This window comes from Schistocerca cancellata, chromosome 4 (genome assembly GCF_023864275.1).
Source record: "Schistocerca cancellata isolate TAMUIC-IGC-003103 chromosome 4, iqSchCanc2.1, whole genome shotgun sequence".
Taxonomy (NCBI): Eukaryota; Metazoa; Arthropoda; class Insecta; order Orthoptera; family Acrididae; genus Schistocerca; species Schistocerca cancellata.
The window spans coordinates 360,717,095-360,732,134 of record NC_064629.1 but is presented as its reverse complement, the minus strand read 5'-3'; the positions used below and the strand labels follow the sequence as shown (position 1 = coordinate 360,732,134).

The 15,040-nt window shown below is 43.3% G+C and overlaps 1 protein-coding gene across 1 annotated transcript in view; it reads right to left on the bottom strand.

Moving 5' to 3' along the window:
• LOC126183857 (microtubule-associated protein 1A-like) overlaps positions 1–15,040 on the bottom strand; it is a 610,220-nt gene that overhangs the window by 502,240 nt on the left and 92,940 nt on the right. Inside the window, exon 2 of the mRNA XM_049926148.1 lies at positions 5,972–6,096. The gene's annotated coding sequence lies outside the window, so the exon portion shown is untranslated. The remainder of the gene's footprint in view (positions 1–5,971; positions 6,097–15,040) is intronic.

The window sequence follows — 15,040 nt, the reverse complement described above, 5'->3', positions numbered from 1 at the left end:
ACGATCGAATCAGTACGTTTCTGAATAAAATCGATGTCTGAGACGTCGCACTTACTTGATAAAGGCTCCAAACGCTGGAGCAATGCTCTAGAATTGATCGCACGAGCGACCTGCATGCGATTTCGTTTACAGATGCACTGCACTTTCCCAGAAACGCTTCAAGATATCTAAGTCTTCCATTCGTCTTTCTTAGTGCTCATTTTAAGTATTAGACCTATTCCATTCTTAGAATTACACCTGAATATTTAAATGACATGACGTACTCAAGATGTTCGCCACTACGTTTTAATAGTCTCAATTGTTTTTTTCCTCTTTTTTTCTCCCTTGGGTGTACTGATCTGCATGTTTGAGGGATCGGAACACCATAATCGAGTCGTAGTGAAGCAGGATGGCACAGGTAAGTCAGTAGGATGACATTATGCACGGCCAGGTTAGTGGTGGGCTAGAGGTCGACCTAAGTCTCCGCGATGTGGGCTAGGAGTTATATGTCACCTGTAGTGTCGTTTTGTAGCTGTGAAGAAGATTCATCGACTGTACATGCACGCTCAACCACAAACTACAACCCATTGCCACTTTTTCTAAGAGTTCCCGAAAACATGCGACTAGTACAGTACCTGCCCTACAGTCACTTGTCTGGCGCTAGACTGTGTAGGGAGAGTCTGCTCTGTGACCTGCCATCTCGCGACTTGGTGAATGTTTTCTTCTGGGTACCATGTGTATACTGAAGAACAGTAAGTAGTGTTCTGTTCACGGACTAATCGTCTCCGGAGGGCGGTTCTCGACGCCTGTTTGTCTGGCGCTCCTGGGACACCCTACAACGCTGCCAAAATTGTGCAAAGTGGCCGTTATGGGGATGTCGGAGTACTAGTCCGACGTTTCAGAAAGTGTTGAAACGTTATAAACGATTTCTTTTTGTTGCTGGTTTCATCCTTGTTTAACTGAAGAAGAAATGTGTTGCAGATTAGGCCAGTCATTGTCCCCCAGGACGTTTGATGCCACGGTTACACCGAGGCTCAGAACGTCTTCACAGAAAAGCATGGTGAGGATGCACCAGACAAGTTCACCATCAGGCGGCTGTACTAAAAAAGGAAGGAAAGAAGCTTAGAACTTAACGTCCCGTCGACGACGATGTCATTAGGGACGAAGCACAACTTGGAATTGGGGAAGTATCGGGAAAGAAGTCGCTCCTTTGAATCACCCATGCATTTGTCTTGATCAATTTTGGCAAATCATTGGAATCTTGATGACTGGACGAGGATTTGAACCACCGTCCTCCCGAATACGAATCGAGTGTGTTATCAATGTGCCGCCTCTCTCGGTGGCTCTACAAGTTTCAGAAGACAGGAACTCGTAGTAGATGCAGCCAAACGTGATCCACAGAGAGTGTTGACACCAGGAAAGTTCATCGAGGTGCAAGCTGCGTATTCCTTGACTCCTACGAAGTCTGTATGTCGGCTTTTACAGCCAGTCTGGTTTCTCCATTGGCAACGCCTACACCGCACTGCGCGAGCGTTTAAGTAATTGGTGCTGTTGATGAGTCGTTACCTGAAGACTATGGAAGATGAGCGGCATTCTGTAAGTGTTCGTGTCATCTGTATCGCTAGGTGTGCAACTCGATTATCGGTCTGGTCTGACTACGCGTGGTTCCACGTTGATTCGCAGTATATGTGAGTTACGTGAGTGCAAAAAACCCGCGCATTTGGGGTAGATAAACCCATATCATCTACAGTAGTCACCTCCACACGGAAAAAAGGGGGCGCTTGTTGTGCAGTGTCACGTAGACGAATCTTGTTCACAAGCGTTGATGGCACAGAGAACAGTGAGTGTTAGACTCATATGGTGCAAGAACTTGTAAATCAGATACACTTGGTTTCAACAGGGCAGTGTTACGACATTGCTGAGTCAGTGTTATAATCAACAAGTGATTTTGTAGAGGTTGTGGCCTCTTCGATCTCCTGATTTATCTTCATCTGTCTTTCCTTGTGGGGATACCTCACATACGTAGGTTATAAAACTCACCGTCACACTATTCCCGACCTATAGAAAAAAGTTGGACGATATGGTGCTGTAGTTCCTCAACAAGCGATACAGCGTTTGTCTAAGAACATACAACGTTGTACTCTACTGTGTAATTTTACATGTTGCTTTCACATCAACTGCTGCGGTTGTGGAAAGACGACAAAGAACATTCGAAGCGTGGAAACTGAAAACGTTCTAAGTGCTACTTTTTTTCAAAAACATGTTTCCAGAGATATTGTTTTTTCGGCACTCTATTGCAATACCTATACTTGTTCCATGTGCCAAACCAAAGAGAAATTGTTTCAAATATTCATTATTAGAAGGTGCATGATCTTCGTACCAAGCAGTGGTTCCAAGTGCCATGCTCAGACGTCCTCCATTTCCCCTGGGTTTGTTTGAAGAGATAGCACAAAAGTTTTCAGCTGCGACAGACATTTTACAATTATAGAGAAACGAAGAAAGGTAAGCGAGGCTCTTGTCCACAAGATTTACACAAGATTTAATCAGCTAATCCTATGAATCCATGGCATGTAATGCCAATGCATACAACTGACTTCTTTGATTTTAGAGATGCTGTTGAAACATTTGATGTTAATGCAAAGTTTCTCATACTTATCCACCTCAAATAGCTATTAATAATTCTTAACTCTGAAACAGAAGAGTGGAAAACGACGATGTTTTCAAAAGAGGAAAGGCATTGGCAAATGTATGCCATACCGTACTTCATCTGAAAGACCAGCTATGTTTATCAGTTGCAAAACGGAAAGACCATTTGACGGTGTAGCCTCAACGGCACAGGGAGTTTTTTAGTAAACTTTACGACATCTGCTCCCAAGGCTGGAGTTGTTTAAGAAACAGAAGTCAATATTGAGATATTTTTTATAAATTTAATTTTTTCAACTTCTTAAAATTGAAAAAATCCTTTTTGAAAACTCTTTCGATTGCTTACATCGCGTGCATACAGCGTGATCCTTGAGGATGTCACAAACTTTCAGGGACGGTGGAGAAGGGAAACATATCAATTTGAGGTAAGGGACCCTGGTCCGGAAACGACCATGTCGAAAGTTAGAAGCGAACATCGTTCTATTACCTTTGACAGAGAACTAAATTTTCTGGTACTCTTGTTGCGAAGATTGTACGGTAGGCAACTTTCAGAGTTGGAGGTACGAACCACAATAAATATGGGCTCTAAAATGTGTACCTTAAGAGCTATAAGCACTTGTTCATCTTCGCAACTGTGAAACACATCTGTTCTACCGAACAAGTGCCCATAGCTCTTGAGGCATGAAATTTAGAACCCATATTTACTTAGACTTTTTTTCTTGGTTTGGTCCATATCACCTCTTCCAAAAATATTCAAACCAAAGAGCTTGTAGTAGAAGAGATGTGTCTCACGGTAGTGAAGATGAACAAGTGCTTGTAGCTCTTAAAATATGCGCTTTAGAGCTCATGTTTGCTAGACTTTTTTTCTTGCTTTGGCCCATGCTACCACCTCTGAAAGTTGCCTACCTTGCAATCTTAGCAATAACAATACCGGTACATATATTTCACCATCAGGGATATTAGAACGATTTTCGCATATAAATTTCGACCTGCTCGTTTCAGGATCAGGGTCACTTACCTCAATCTGATAATTTAATCTTAACCATCATCCATGAAAGTTTGTAACATCATCACGGTACAACCCTGCATATGGAAACTGAAATATGATGACTAAACTAGTTCCGGCTTTGAGCGCAACCGTCCTCAGACTATACTCTTACGAGACGCAGGTTGAACAAATACTGGGTGTACCATTAGCAACCATATCATGCATAAGAGACAAGTTCACTGAAAACTCCTTTGGTGGTAACAGCACAACAGAAATGTGACTGGTGCTGCAACATGGGTGATAAAGTCGTAGTCAAATTTTCAGTTATGTTTTGGCTACGAATAGCCACACCGTACTTCATCTGAAAGACCAGCCATGTTTATCAGTTCAAAACAGGAACACCTATTGACGGTGTAGCCATTTCTTCCTCAATGGCACAGGCAGTTTTTTAGTAAACTTTGCGACATCTGCTCTCAAGACTGGAGTTGTTTAAGAACCAGTAGTCAATATTGAGGTTTTTTTTATAAATTTAATTTTTTCAACTTCTTGAAATTGAAAAAATCTTTTTTCAAAACTCTTTCGATTGCCTAGCCAAGTTGAATAGTCAAGTTAGCCGAACTGGACACACAGAGATTTTATTTTGCCATCATCAAGTTACACCGTGCCACGATGACTTTTTGACACCTATGGTGTAGAATAAGTCTTATTTTTGTTGTGTTGTTGCAACCAAAATTTTTTCTTCAGTGAATTTTCCTCTTATACAAGCGCAAGTTATTGCATGATATGATTATTACAGCTACATCCAGGATTTGTTCAACTTGTAGTTCATAAGAACATGGTCTTAGGATGGTTGCACTGGCAGCTGAAACTAGTTTAGTTATCATATTTTAATTTCTGTTAATGTAAGCGACTGGGCAAATAAAATATTTAAAAAAATTATTTAAAAAAATATTTTTTTAAATTTTAAGAAATTACATATGATCATCGTTTTCTCATTCCACGAAAATTTCAGGCATTACTAATGTTTCCAGAATGAGATTTTCACTCTGCAGCGGAGTGTGCGCTGATATGAAACTTCCTGGCAGATTAAAACTGTGTGCCCGACCGAGACTCGAACTCGGGACCTTTGCCTTTCGCGGGCAAGTGCTCTACCATCTGAGCTACCGAAGCACGAATCACGCCCGGTACTCACAGCTCTACTTCTGCCAGTATCTCGTCTCCTACCTTGCAAACTTTACAGAAGCTCTCCTGCGAACCTTGCAGAACTAGCACTCCTGAAAGAAAGGATATTGTGGAGACATAGCTTAGCCACAGCCTGGGGGATGTTTCCAGAATGAGATTTTCACTCTGCAGCGGAAACATTCTGGAAACATCCCCCAGGCTGTGGCTAAGCCATGTCTCCACAATATCCTCTCTTTCAGGAGTGCTAGTTCTGCAAGGTTCGCAGGAGAGCTTCTGTAAAGTTTGGAAGGTAGGAGACGAGATACTGGCAGAAGTAAAGCTGTGAGTACCGGGCGTGGTTCGTGCTTCGGTAGCTCAGATGGTAGAGCACTTGCCCGCGAAAGGCGAAGGTCCCGAGTTCGAGTCTCGGTCGGGCACACAGTTTTAATCTGCCAGGAAGTTTCATTACTAATGTTATTCTCATGTAAAAATGTGAAAGAAATGACATACTGTTTTTGCTGACTAGAGTTCTACTAGTTAGAATTATTACTGCTGTATTGCTGTACTTGTGTTATCACAAATAAAAAGTGGTGGCTCCATATTAACGGCACTTAGAATAAAAACTTTCTTATTGGTAATCGGAACCATCCAGTTCCCTGGTATGGCACTTGGAACGTAGTTAATAAATCACTTTCGCACCTAGAACGCATTCCGCTTCCAGTCTTTATTTGGACGCATACTCTTACAACACTTCACACTTTGCAAAGGAGAGATGCCAACAATCGTTAAGCATTCCAGTTAAGCGGCTACATTTATCATTCGGCGATCCCCTATTCAAAATTTCGCACATCACCTTCTACAGCCCGTATTGACTATCTTAATGGCACTGGCCCATAGCCAGGCTTCCAGTTTCCCTAATATCCGTATCACGGGATGCAGTGTTGCCAGGGCACCTTTAAACCGTCAGCGGTCAAGTTGTTTCGTGGGTCTCGAGAAATCGGTGACTAACTGACATGAGTGTGTGTGTGTGTGTAGGACAACTGGAAGTGAACATATTTGCGACGACGAGCACAGCAGGCTGCCAGTGAAGTAAGTCGGCTACTTACGCGCCACTGGGCTGACGGGTGGGAGATGGCGCCAGAAGCACTTACCAGCTAGCGGCTCTGCAGAGCAAGCGGCCGGAAAGCGGCGCATACTGACCCTGGCGCGGTCCACCGGAACGGCAGAGTCCAGAGAGTCGTCCGACGCGGCCAGGAACTCATGCGTGCGGTACGCTAACTCAGGGTGTTTCTTGCGGCGTGGAAGCGCCGGCTCGACGTTCCCGCCTGCAACACAACACACAGCACTCCGTTAGTGTCGAGCGCACCGGAGCGGAGCGTCGCGGGATGGGCAAGATAGGCGGATTAGCAGTACAGTCGATCGCAACAGTCAGTTGAAACTTCCTGGCAGATTAGAACTGTGCCCATACTAGAACTGTAACTTGCAAACTGGTCCTTGGGGCAAACCTCTTACCGACTGAGCAGTCCAATCACGACTCACGATCCGCCCTCAGATTTACATTTCTACCAGTTCCTCTCTCTTCGTTTCCAAACTTCGCAGAAGCTCTCCTGCATAACCTGCTGGAAAAGACCTTGAGGTCTACCGCTAAGTCTAAATTTGCCAGGAAGTTTCAAAAGAGCACAAGCAGCTCTGCAGGGTGAAACACACTGAAGCGCCAAAGAAACTAGTATAGGTATGCTTATTCAAATACAGAGATATGTAAACAGGCAGAATGTGGCGCTGCGGTCGGCAACGTCTATATGAGACAACAAATGTCTGGCGCAGTTGTTAGCGCACGAGCGATGGGTCACAGCATCTCCGACGTAGCGATGAAGTGGGGATCTTCCCATACGACCCTTTCACGAGTGTACCGTGAATATCAGAAATCGGGTAAAACATCAAATCTCCGACATCACTGCGGCCGACTAAAGTGAATCGTTCAACGTGACAGAAGTGCAACGCTTCAGCAAACTGCTGCAGATTTCATTGCTAGGCCATCCACAAGTGTCAGAGTGAGAACCATTCAACTAAACAACATCGATATGGGCTTTCGGAGCCGAAGAAAAAAGCTTTACACCTAGCCTGGGCCCGTTAACACCGACATTGGACTGGTGATGAGTGGGAACGTGTTGCTTGGTAGTACGAGTCTCGTTTCAAATTTTATAGAGCGGATGGAAGTGTACGGGTATGGAGACAACCTCATAAATCTATGGACCCTGCATGTTAGCATGGGACTGTTCAAGCTGGTGGAGGTTCTGTAATGATGTGGGGCGTGTGCAGTTGGAGTGATGTGGGACCCGTGATACGTCTAAATACGACTCTGATTTTGATCACATGCATCCATTCATGTCCATTGTGCATTCCGAAGGACTTTTGCAATTCCAGAAGGACAATGGGACAACCCACACGTCCAGAATTGCTACAGACTGGCTCCAGGAACATTCGTCTGAGTTTAAACACTTCCGCTGGCCACCAAACTCCCCATACATGAACATTATTGAGCATATCTGGGAGGTCTTGCAACGTGCTGTTTAGAAGATATCTCCACCCCCTCGTATTCTTACGGATTTATGGACAGCCGCCGGCCGAAGTGGCCGTGCGGTTCTAGGCGCTGCAGTCTAGAACCGCGAGACCGCTACGGTCGCAGGTTCGAATCCTGCCTCGGGCATGGATGTGTGTGATGTCCTTAGGTTAGTTAGGTTTAACTAGTTCTAAGTTCTAGGGGACTAATGACCTGAGAAGTTGAGTCCCATAGTGCTCAGAGCCATTTTTGGACAGCCTTGCAGTGTTAATGGTTTCAATTCCCTCCAGCACTACTTCAGAGATTAGTCGAATCCATGCCACGTCGTGTTGCGGCATTACTGCGTGTTCGCCGAGGACCTACACAATGTTAGGCAGGTGTACCAGTTTTTTTGGCGCTGCAGTGTATTTAGTCTGGAGTCAACACCTACGCTGTAGCTAGTCATTTCTCTGCAGTTTCCTTTTGGGTCAAATGTTCGAGCGGAGCAAAAATAATACTCACAACGAAGAGTGGGAAATCAACAAATGAGAAAAAAAACTGACCAACGAGAGGTATGGTTTTACAAAAAAGGGTTCATTTGCTTAAAGGTAATAATGGTAATGAAGAAAAAATAATTAGTGGTTTACGAGAAAATTGAAATATTTCAGTAACAGCTGCTCCTAAATATGTAAATGAAGTGCCAAAATCTTCATGTCTTCAAGGCCTAGATACTATGCGTAAAAAAATTGCAATGTTGTGATATTAGATTTTTATAATGGTTTCCTCCGAATTAAGTACCAAATTTAGGATACTTCGACAACAGTAGACACTAGGAAGACAAAGGAGTTTAAAAAATTTGGCTGTTCAAGGTGTAGCTATTTCGCGCACAAGAAGTTACATTAGTGTAGCATTCATCAATAAATATGGTTTCCTTCGAATCAAGTACTAAATTCAGGACATTCAAAGAATAGAAGAGGCTAGGAAAACAAATGAGGTGTCAATAAGTTCATGCTTTCTGAACAAATCTCGAAAATAAAATGATTAAAATATCAATCAAATGTTTTACAGAAAGATTCTTCTAAATTTAAGAAATAAAAGAGGTTACACAAACATCTTAAGAGCCTTTGAATTATTCTCGAAATCATGTACAGGAAATGAGGTATCTCAAACGTTTCTGTAATCTATTTTATCTCTTACATTTAGACAAATCTCTTCACAAAACATTTTCCGTTGTTTTTTTTTTCGTTTGCCGGTGTATTAATCCAGCAAGGCATGGTGGAAAGCGTCTTTGAAGGTTAGAAATTAGGCGTGAGGTATCTCACTGAAGTTCATCTGTGTGAAAGATTCGTGAGTCGTGTTTGAGTAGTTCAGAAGATAAAAGCATTTCCTGCGAAAGGCAAGATGCTGGATTCAAGTTCCAGTCCGGCACGTAGTTACAACCTTCCACAAAGCTTAGAAACATCGTGAACTTCTCTGCAGAGTAAAAAACTCGTTCTGGTATCAGGTTCTTAGATGATCCGTCCACAGTTCATTTATGCAGTGATGTTTCACACGCCATCTTAACTCAAAGGGATAAACAACTAAAAAGTTAATTAGTTCATAGATACAGCCATGTCACTACAGACAAATTTAGCTGACAAATTATTTATGTGTTGTCAACAACGCTGTTGTTTGTGCAAACGAATTTATAAAGAAGAAGTTAACCAATAACATAAAAGAATACTGGTACACTTTATAATTTTATTTATTCGTGTTGCTTCACAAGTCACTCTCTACACTAAATTATACACCCACCTATCCCCTCCCCCTCCCCCTCCCCCCCTGGCCACACACACACACACACACACACACACATTACATACAGAAGATTGACGATACTTCTGCTTTTGTATTACCTTCTTCTTGTTTTACCATCTCTGTACATAAAGAGTCTGTGTAAGGATGCCTCCACATGTGAGCGAGTGTTGAGCTCAGGGCAGTGGAAGGAGGTTAGTGTATTATCCGTCGCAAATCTTGAGCGTTAGATTTTACACAGCGGTGCACTATATTTTCATTGTATGCTTTAGAATGACATAGGTGTTTGTTACAAATGTATGTTAATCTTTCAGTAGTCCCTGCTCTGTATAATGAAACAAAACGAGATTTCCCCCTGAACTCTGGTAAAAACAACTACACCATTGGCAAGGAAATTTCAAGCACCGAGAAGACGCCTATCAGACTCTCTTTAGTGGAAGGCGATAAGAAGAATGAAAGCAGGACAGTCACAAACTGAAAAGGCCAGATGGCTTAATGTAAATCGTGCTGTTGTTTTTCGGGTGTGGTGACACTATATAGAGACTGAAACTGTATCGCGAATACAGGGCACTTAATTTGCCCGTGCTCTTTTAGAATACCGCTGATCGGTGTGGGATCCTTACCAGATAGGACTGACGGTGTACATCGAAAAAGTTCGAAGAAGGGCAGCACGTTTTGTACTATCGCGAAATAGGGGAGAGAGTGTCACTGAAATGATACAGGATTTGGGATGGACATCATTAAAACAAAGGCGTTTTTCCTTGCGCAGCAATCTTCTCACGAAATTCCAATCAACAAATTTCTCCTCCTCATGCGAAAATATTTTGTTGACGCCGACCTGCATAGGAAGAAGCGATCACCATCATAAAATAAAGGAAATCAGAACTCTTACGGAAAGACATAGGGGTTCGTTCTTTCTTCGCGCTATACGAGATTGGAATAATTGAGAATTGTGAGGGTTGTTGGATGAAACATCTGCCGGACACTTAAATGTGATTTTCAGAGTATCCATGCAGACGTAGAAGAGTAAATGACAAGTAATGTTACAGTAGTCAGTTGTTGACAATCACTACTACTGTGTTGTATCATATTCCTCGGTGACGATTAAATAATGCTACCAAATGGGTCTTTCATTATTAATTGACATACGTTACATGTCTTTTCTCCGGAAAAAAGAAGCGTTACGTTTTGTGAATGCGAAAGTAATAACGATGGTAATATGTATGGAACCAATAAAACAGTAATGATTCTCAAAAAATGGCTCTGAGCACTATGGGACTCAACTGCTGTGGTCATAAGTCCCCTAGAACTTAGAACTACTTAAACCTAACTAACCTAAGGACATCACACACATCCATGCCCGAGGCAGGATTCGAACCTGCGACCGTAGCGGTCGTGCGGTTCCAGACTGTAGCGCCTTTAACCGCTCGGCCACTCCGGCCGGCAATGATTCTCATAAAACCACTACTGGAGTGGAAGAACGACGGACACTGTCTATTTGTTTTAGTTACATGAAAGAAATAAAAGTAATAGAAACGGTGTAATAATAATAGTTGCTGCTGAAGGTTGCACGCTGTTGTAGAAGCCAACACTAATTAAGAAAAACATAATAAGAATAAGCAGCAAACAAAAGCAAGAAGAGAGGGAAAATAAAGAAAACGAATAAAAGGAAAATAAATGAACGAAAGCTAACGAGTAGGAAGAACAGGGAAGGGGAGATAGTGAAATGAAAATGGGAGCGAGGTAATGAGGAAAAAATGAGGTTTTCACTGCTGGATAGGAGGAGCCGGTAGCGTTGCCTGCAGCGGCAGATTACTGGAGAGATAACACAAGGACTCCAGCTGCCTTTCAGTGCAGCCCGGCATTTGATTTCGCTTAGATTACTAGGTACTCCGCTCCACAGGCCTGTGACAGCATTAGAGAAGCAGTTGCAGGAAGTTTTATTTCATGCAGGCGTACAAAGACTTTATCGCAATGTTGAGTGTATTTGCAGCTAGACGATAGGCATCTGTTGAAAGAAGATAGAGTTCTGAGGAGACACTCCAGTATCCGACACTAATGCAGCGTAGATACAGCACTAAACAGTTTGTACGTTTTTTAGTGACTTCTTTTACTTCTTCATAATAATCACCCCTAACCTCTCTTTCAACTCAACAAACCTGATCGGACCCACCTCGGTGTTCACACGAAGGTCTTGGATCCTTCCATTTCTGGCACATACACAAACATCTAAACCAGCACCTACCCCTCCCTGTGTGGTGTCTGTCGTAACATCTCCTCTGACGATCAGCCCCTGTACCTTAGTCAACCCTATCTCACCAATTTAATAATTGTAAATAATAATTGTAAATGAATTTGTAATAATTGTAAATGAAACAAAAGAAAAATTTGGTGTAGGTATTAAAATCCGTAGAGAAGAAATGAAAACTTTGAGGTTTGCCGATGACATTGTAATTCTGTCAGAGATAGCAAAGGACTTGGAAGAGCAGTTGAACGGAATGGACAGTGTCTTGAAAGGAGGATATAAGATGAACATCAACAAAAGCAAAACGAGGATAATGGAATGTAGTCGAATTAAGTCTGGTGATGCTGAGTGAATTAGATTAGGAAATGAGACGCTTGAAGTAGTAAAGGAGTTTTGCTATTTGGGGAGCAAAATAACTGATGATGGTCGAAGTAGAGAGGATGTAAAGTGTAGACTGGCAAAGGCAAGGAAAGCGTTTCTGAAGAAGAGAAATTTGTTAACATCGAGTATAGATTTAGGTGACAGGAAGTTGTTTCTGGAAGTATTTGTATGGAGTGTAGCCATGTATGGAAGTGAAACGTGGACGATAAATAGTTTGGACAAGAAGAGAATAGAAGCTTTCGAAATGTGGTGCTAAAGAAGAATGTTGAAGATTAGATGGGTAGATCACATAACTAATGAGAAGGTATTGTATAGAATTGGGGAGAAGAGGAGTTTGTGGCACAACTTGAGAAGAAGAAGGGACCGGTTGGTAGGACATGTGCTGAGGTATCAGGGGATCACAAATTTAGCATTGGAGGGCAGTGTGGAGGGTGAAAATCGTAGAGGGAGACCAAGAGACAATACACTAAGCAGATTCAGAAGGATGTAGGTTGCAGTAAGTACTGGGAGATGAAGAAGCTTGCACAGGATAGAGTAGCATGGAGAGCTGCATCAAACCAGTCTCAGGACTGAAGACCACAACAACAACAACAATAACAACAAATATTCTATCTTTGTGTCCTTGACTTTGAGAGAGTATACGTGTATCTCCATATATGGAATTCCAATCTCCTTTCCAAACATGAGATGTATACATTTCCTTAGAAACTATATCCATCTTATTGCATCCTTTCTATACAACTGTCTATTCTACGTAACAATAAAGAACACTGATTCCTGTTTCTTCTATCCACCTACAGGTGTGTACCAAGGCTCTGTCTTTTCTCCACTTCTATTTATCCCCTACAAGATTTTTCTAACTCTGCCTCATGGGGTAAGGCTGTCGGGCCATCATCTAGCTCACAGACAGACGCAACTATTGTAGGCTACCTGCCAGGCAGCTCTATTGCACACTGTCTGCGCATGCGCTCACCCCTTAGCCTCCCCTGCCCGCGGCCGTGAGGCCACTGCAGTACGCTAGTATGGCTGCCAGACTGGCCGCGCTTCACATGTTAACCCGTCAACCGTTGCCTGTGGGCACCCGGCTGCCCACGGGTAGCAGTCAAGTCTATAGAGATGATATGCCGCGACCCCCACTCCTCCTGTCTTGCTCTAGTACAACGACAACACCGTCTTTCTAACCCTACACCCATCCCAGAAATTTCAACTATCTTTTCAGTTCAAACTCAACCAATTTACCGGCAGGTTCAGCCAGTGGCTCCTCAAGCTCAACCCTTCCGAGACTCAGGCAATAATTACAAGGCAAACCAACCGCAACACCGAACACTGTGCCTTGCCTTCCGTAGCCATCGACCATCCACCACTAGGATACTGTATCAGCTTGCTATTTTCCCCTCTTTGACATTGAGTCCCTTCAGATTTCCTGTTTCCAGCAGACTTGGCATCTTCCCTTCTATCGTTTTATCACTGTTCTGCATTTGTACCAACGACACTTGAACAATATCCCCTTACCTTACCACAAAATCCTCCCAGAGATCTGTCTACCCTTCTGGCATTAAAGGAATATTCCTCATCTTCTCTATGTCGGGGCTCTTGCTTCCCCTCAACCACCCCCCCCCCCGTCCACATTTTCCACTCTTCCTTTCCAAAGCCCTTTAGGACTAACAATCCTTAATGTAAATTGCCCGTAAATAATTTATTTTTTACTGTTTTTTAGAATTCATGGTTTTATATTTCTTAACTGCTCTCGGTCGACGAACAGCAACGTACTGCTGCTCGCCCATAACGAATGATCAAGAAAATAGCAGTAAATCGCACTCATACAAAGGGAACTGAGAAGAAGTTTGTGGGAGGAGAACTTTTAAAGCTTCAGGCATAGCGAAGCATTGAAGTATTTAGAGGATGGGTAACTAGACCTATTGTGTTATGTGGCTCTGAGCACTATGGGACTTAACATCTGTGTTCATCAGTCACCTAGAACAACTTAGAATTACTTAAACCTAACTAACCTAAGGACATCACACACATCCATGGCCGAGGCAGGATTCGAACCTGCGGCCGTAGCGGTCACGCGGTTCCAGACTGAAGCGCTAGAACCGCATGGCCACACCGGCCGGCAATTGCGTTGTGTATTCGACTCTATACAGATTATGTGACAGAACGTCCTTCCCTCCTAGTAGAAATTTATCGTAGATCTCTGGTGCAACGAACCGTTATAAGCGATTGGATAAAAGCGCAGGTGAGTCCTTTTTCCAAGAAGAGTCGGCCGGCAGATGCGCGTAACTATAGGCTTACAGTTATTGCCGACGTCAGCCTGTTGTAGAGTAACCGAAAATTTGCTTGCGTATACAACCTTCTTCGAACAGAAAATATGGTCCATAGGAATGAATGTTGATTCTTTGAACAGCAGCCTTGTGAAGCTCAGTTCGCTTTGTTTGTCCGAGATCCAGCAGGCGGTATACAGTGGCGTCCAGGTAATGCCGTCTTTCTTTACTTCCGGAAGGCAAACGATATTGTCACCTAGACAGAAACACCTGCGGAAGATCGACGCTTTGTGCAGCGACTAGTAACTGACTCCTCATTTAAGTAAAAATATAGGAGGGTCCACCACTGCACTATTAACTTATCAGCGAACAATCACTGGAAACATCCATAAATATTTAGGAATATGCGTTTGGAACTAACTTCACTGGAATGACCACAAATATCAGGAAAAGCAGATGTCAGACTGTTCACCTTCGTAGAGGAGCGGTCAGAGCGATTGACTGCCTTGTGGAGGACCTGTGTTCGACTCCCGGCACTGCCTGAGATTTTTCCTTGGTGGGAGGACTGAAATGGGGTCCGCTGAGGGTCGTGATGCACACAGAGGAACTGTTTGACCAAGTAGTAGCGGCTCCAGATCACGAACACTGACAACTGCTGGGGGAGTAGTGTCCAACATCCATTGACGGGGGATGACACGGCGGTCGCTAGCTACCGATGGGCCCACCAGGGTCGGTAGACAGAGTTTATGTTTAGATGTCAGACTATGGAAGAATTTCTTAAGTAACTGGTCCACAAAAGAGATAGCTCAAAACCCTCGCTCTATCTCTTCTTGAGTATTGCCGTTAATTTAGGACATACATCAGATGGATTGAATAAAGCTGATAGACGCGACACAAAAACTGCGGCGCGTCTCATCACGGGTACATTTAGTAAGTGCGAGGCAGTCACGGAGACCACATCAGACTCCAATGTCAGAGGCTATTAAAGTGACAATGTGCTTCACGGTAAGGTTTTCTCTTAAATTTGCGAGAGCGTACGTTCCAAG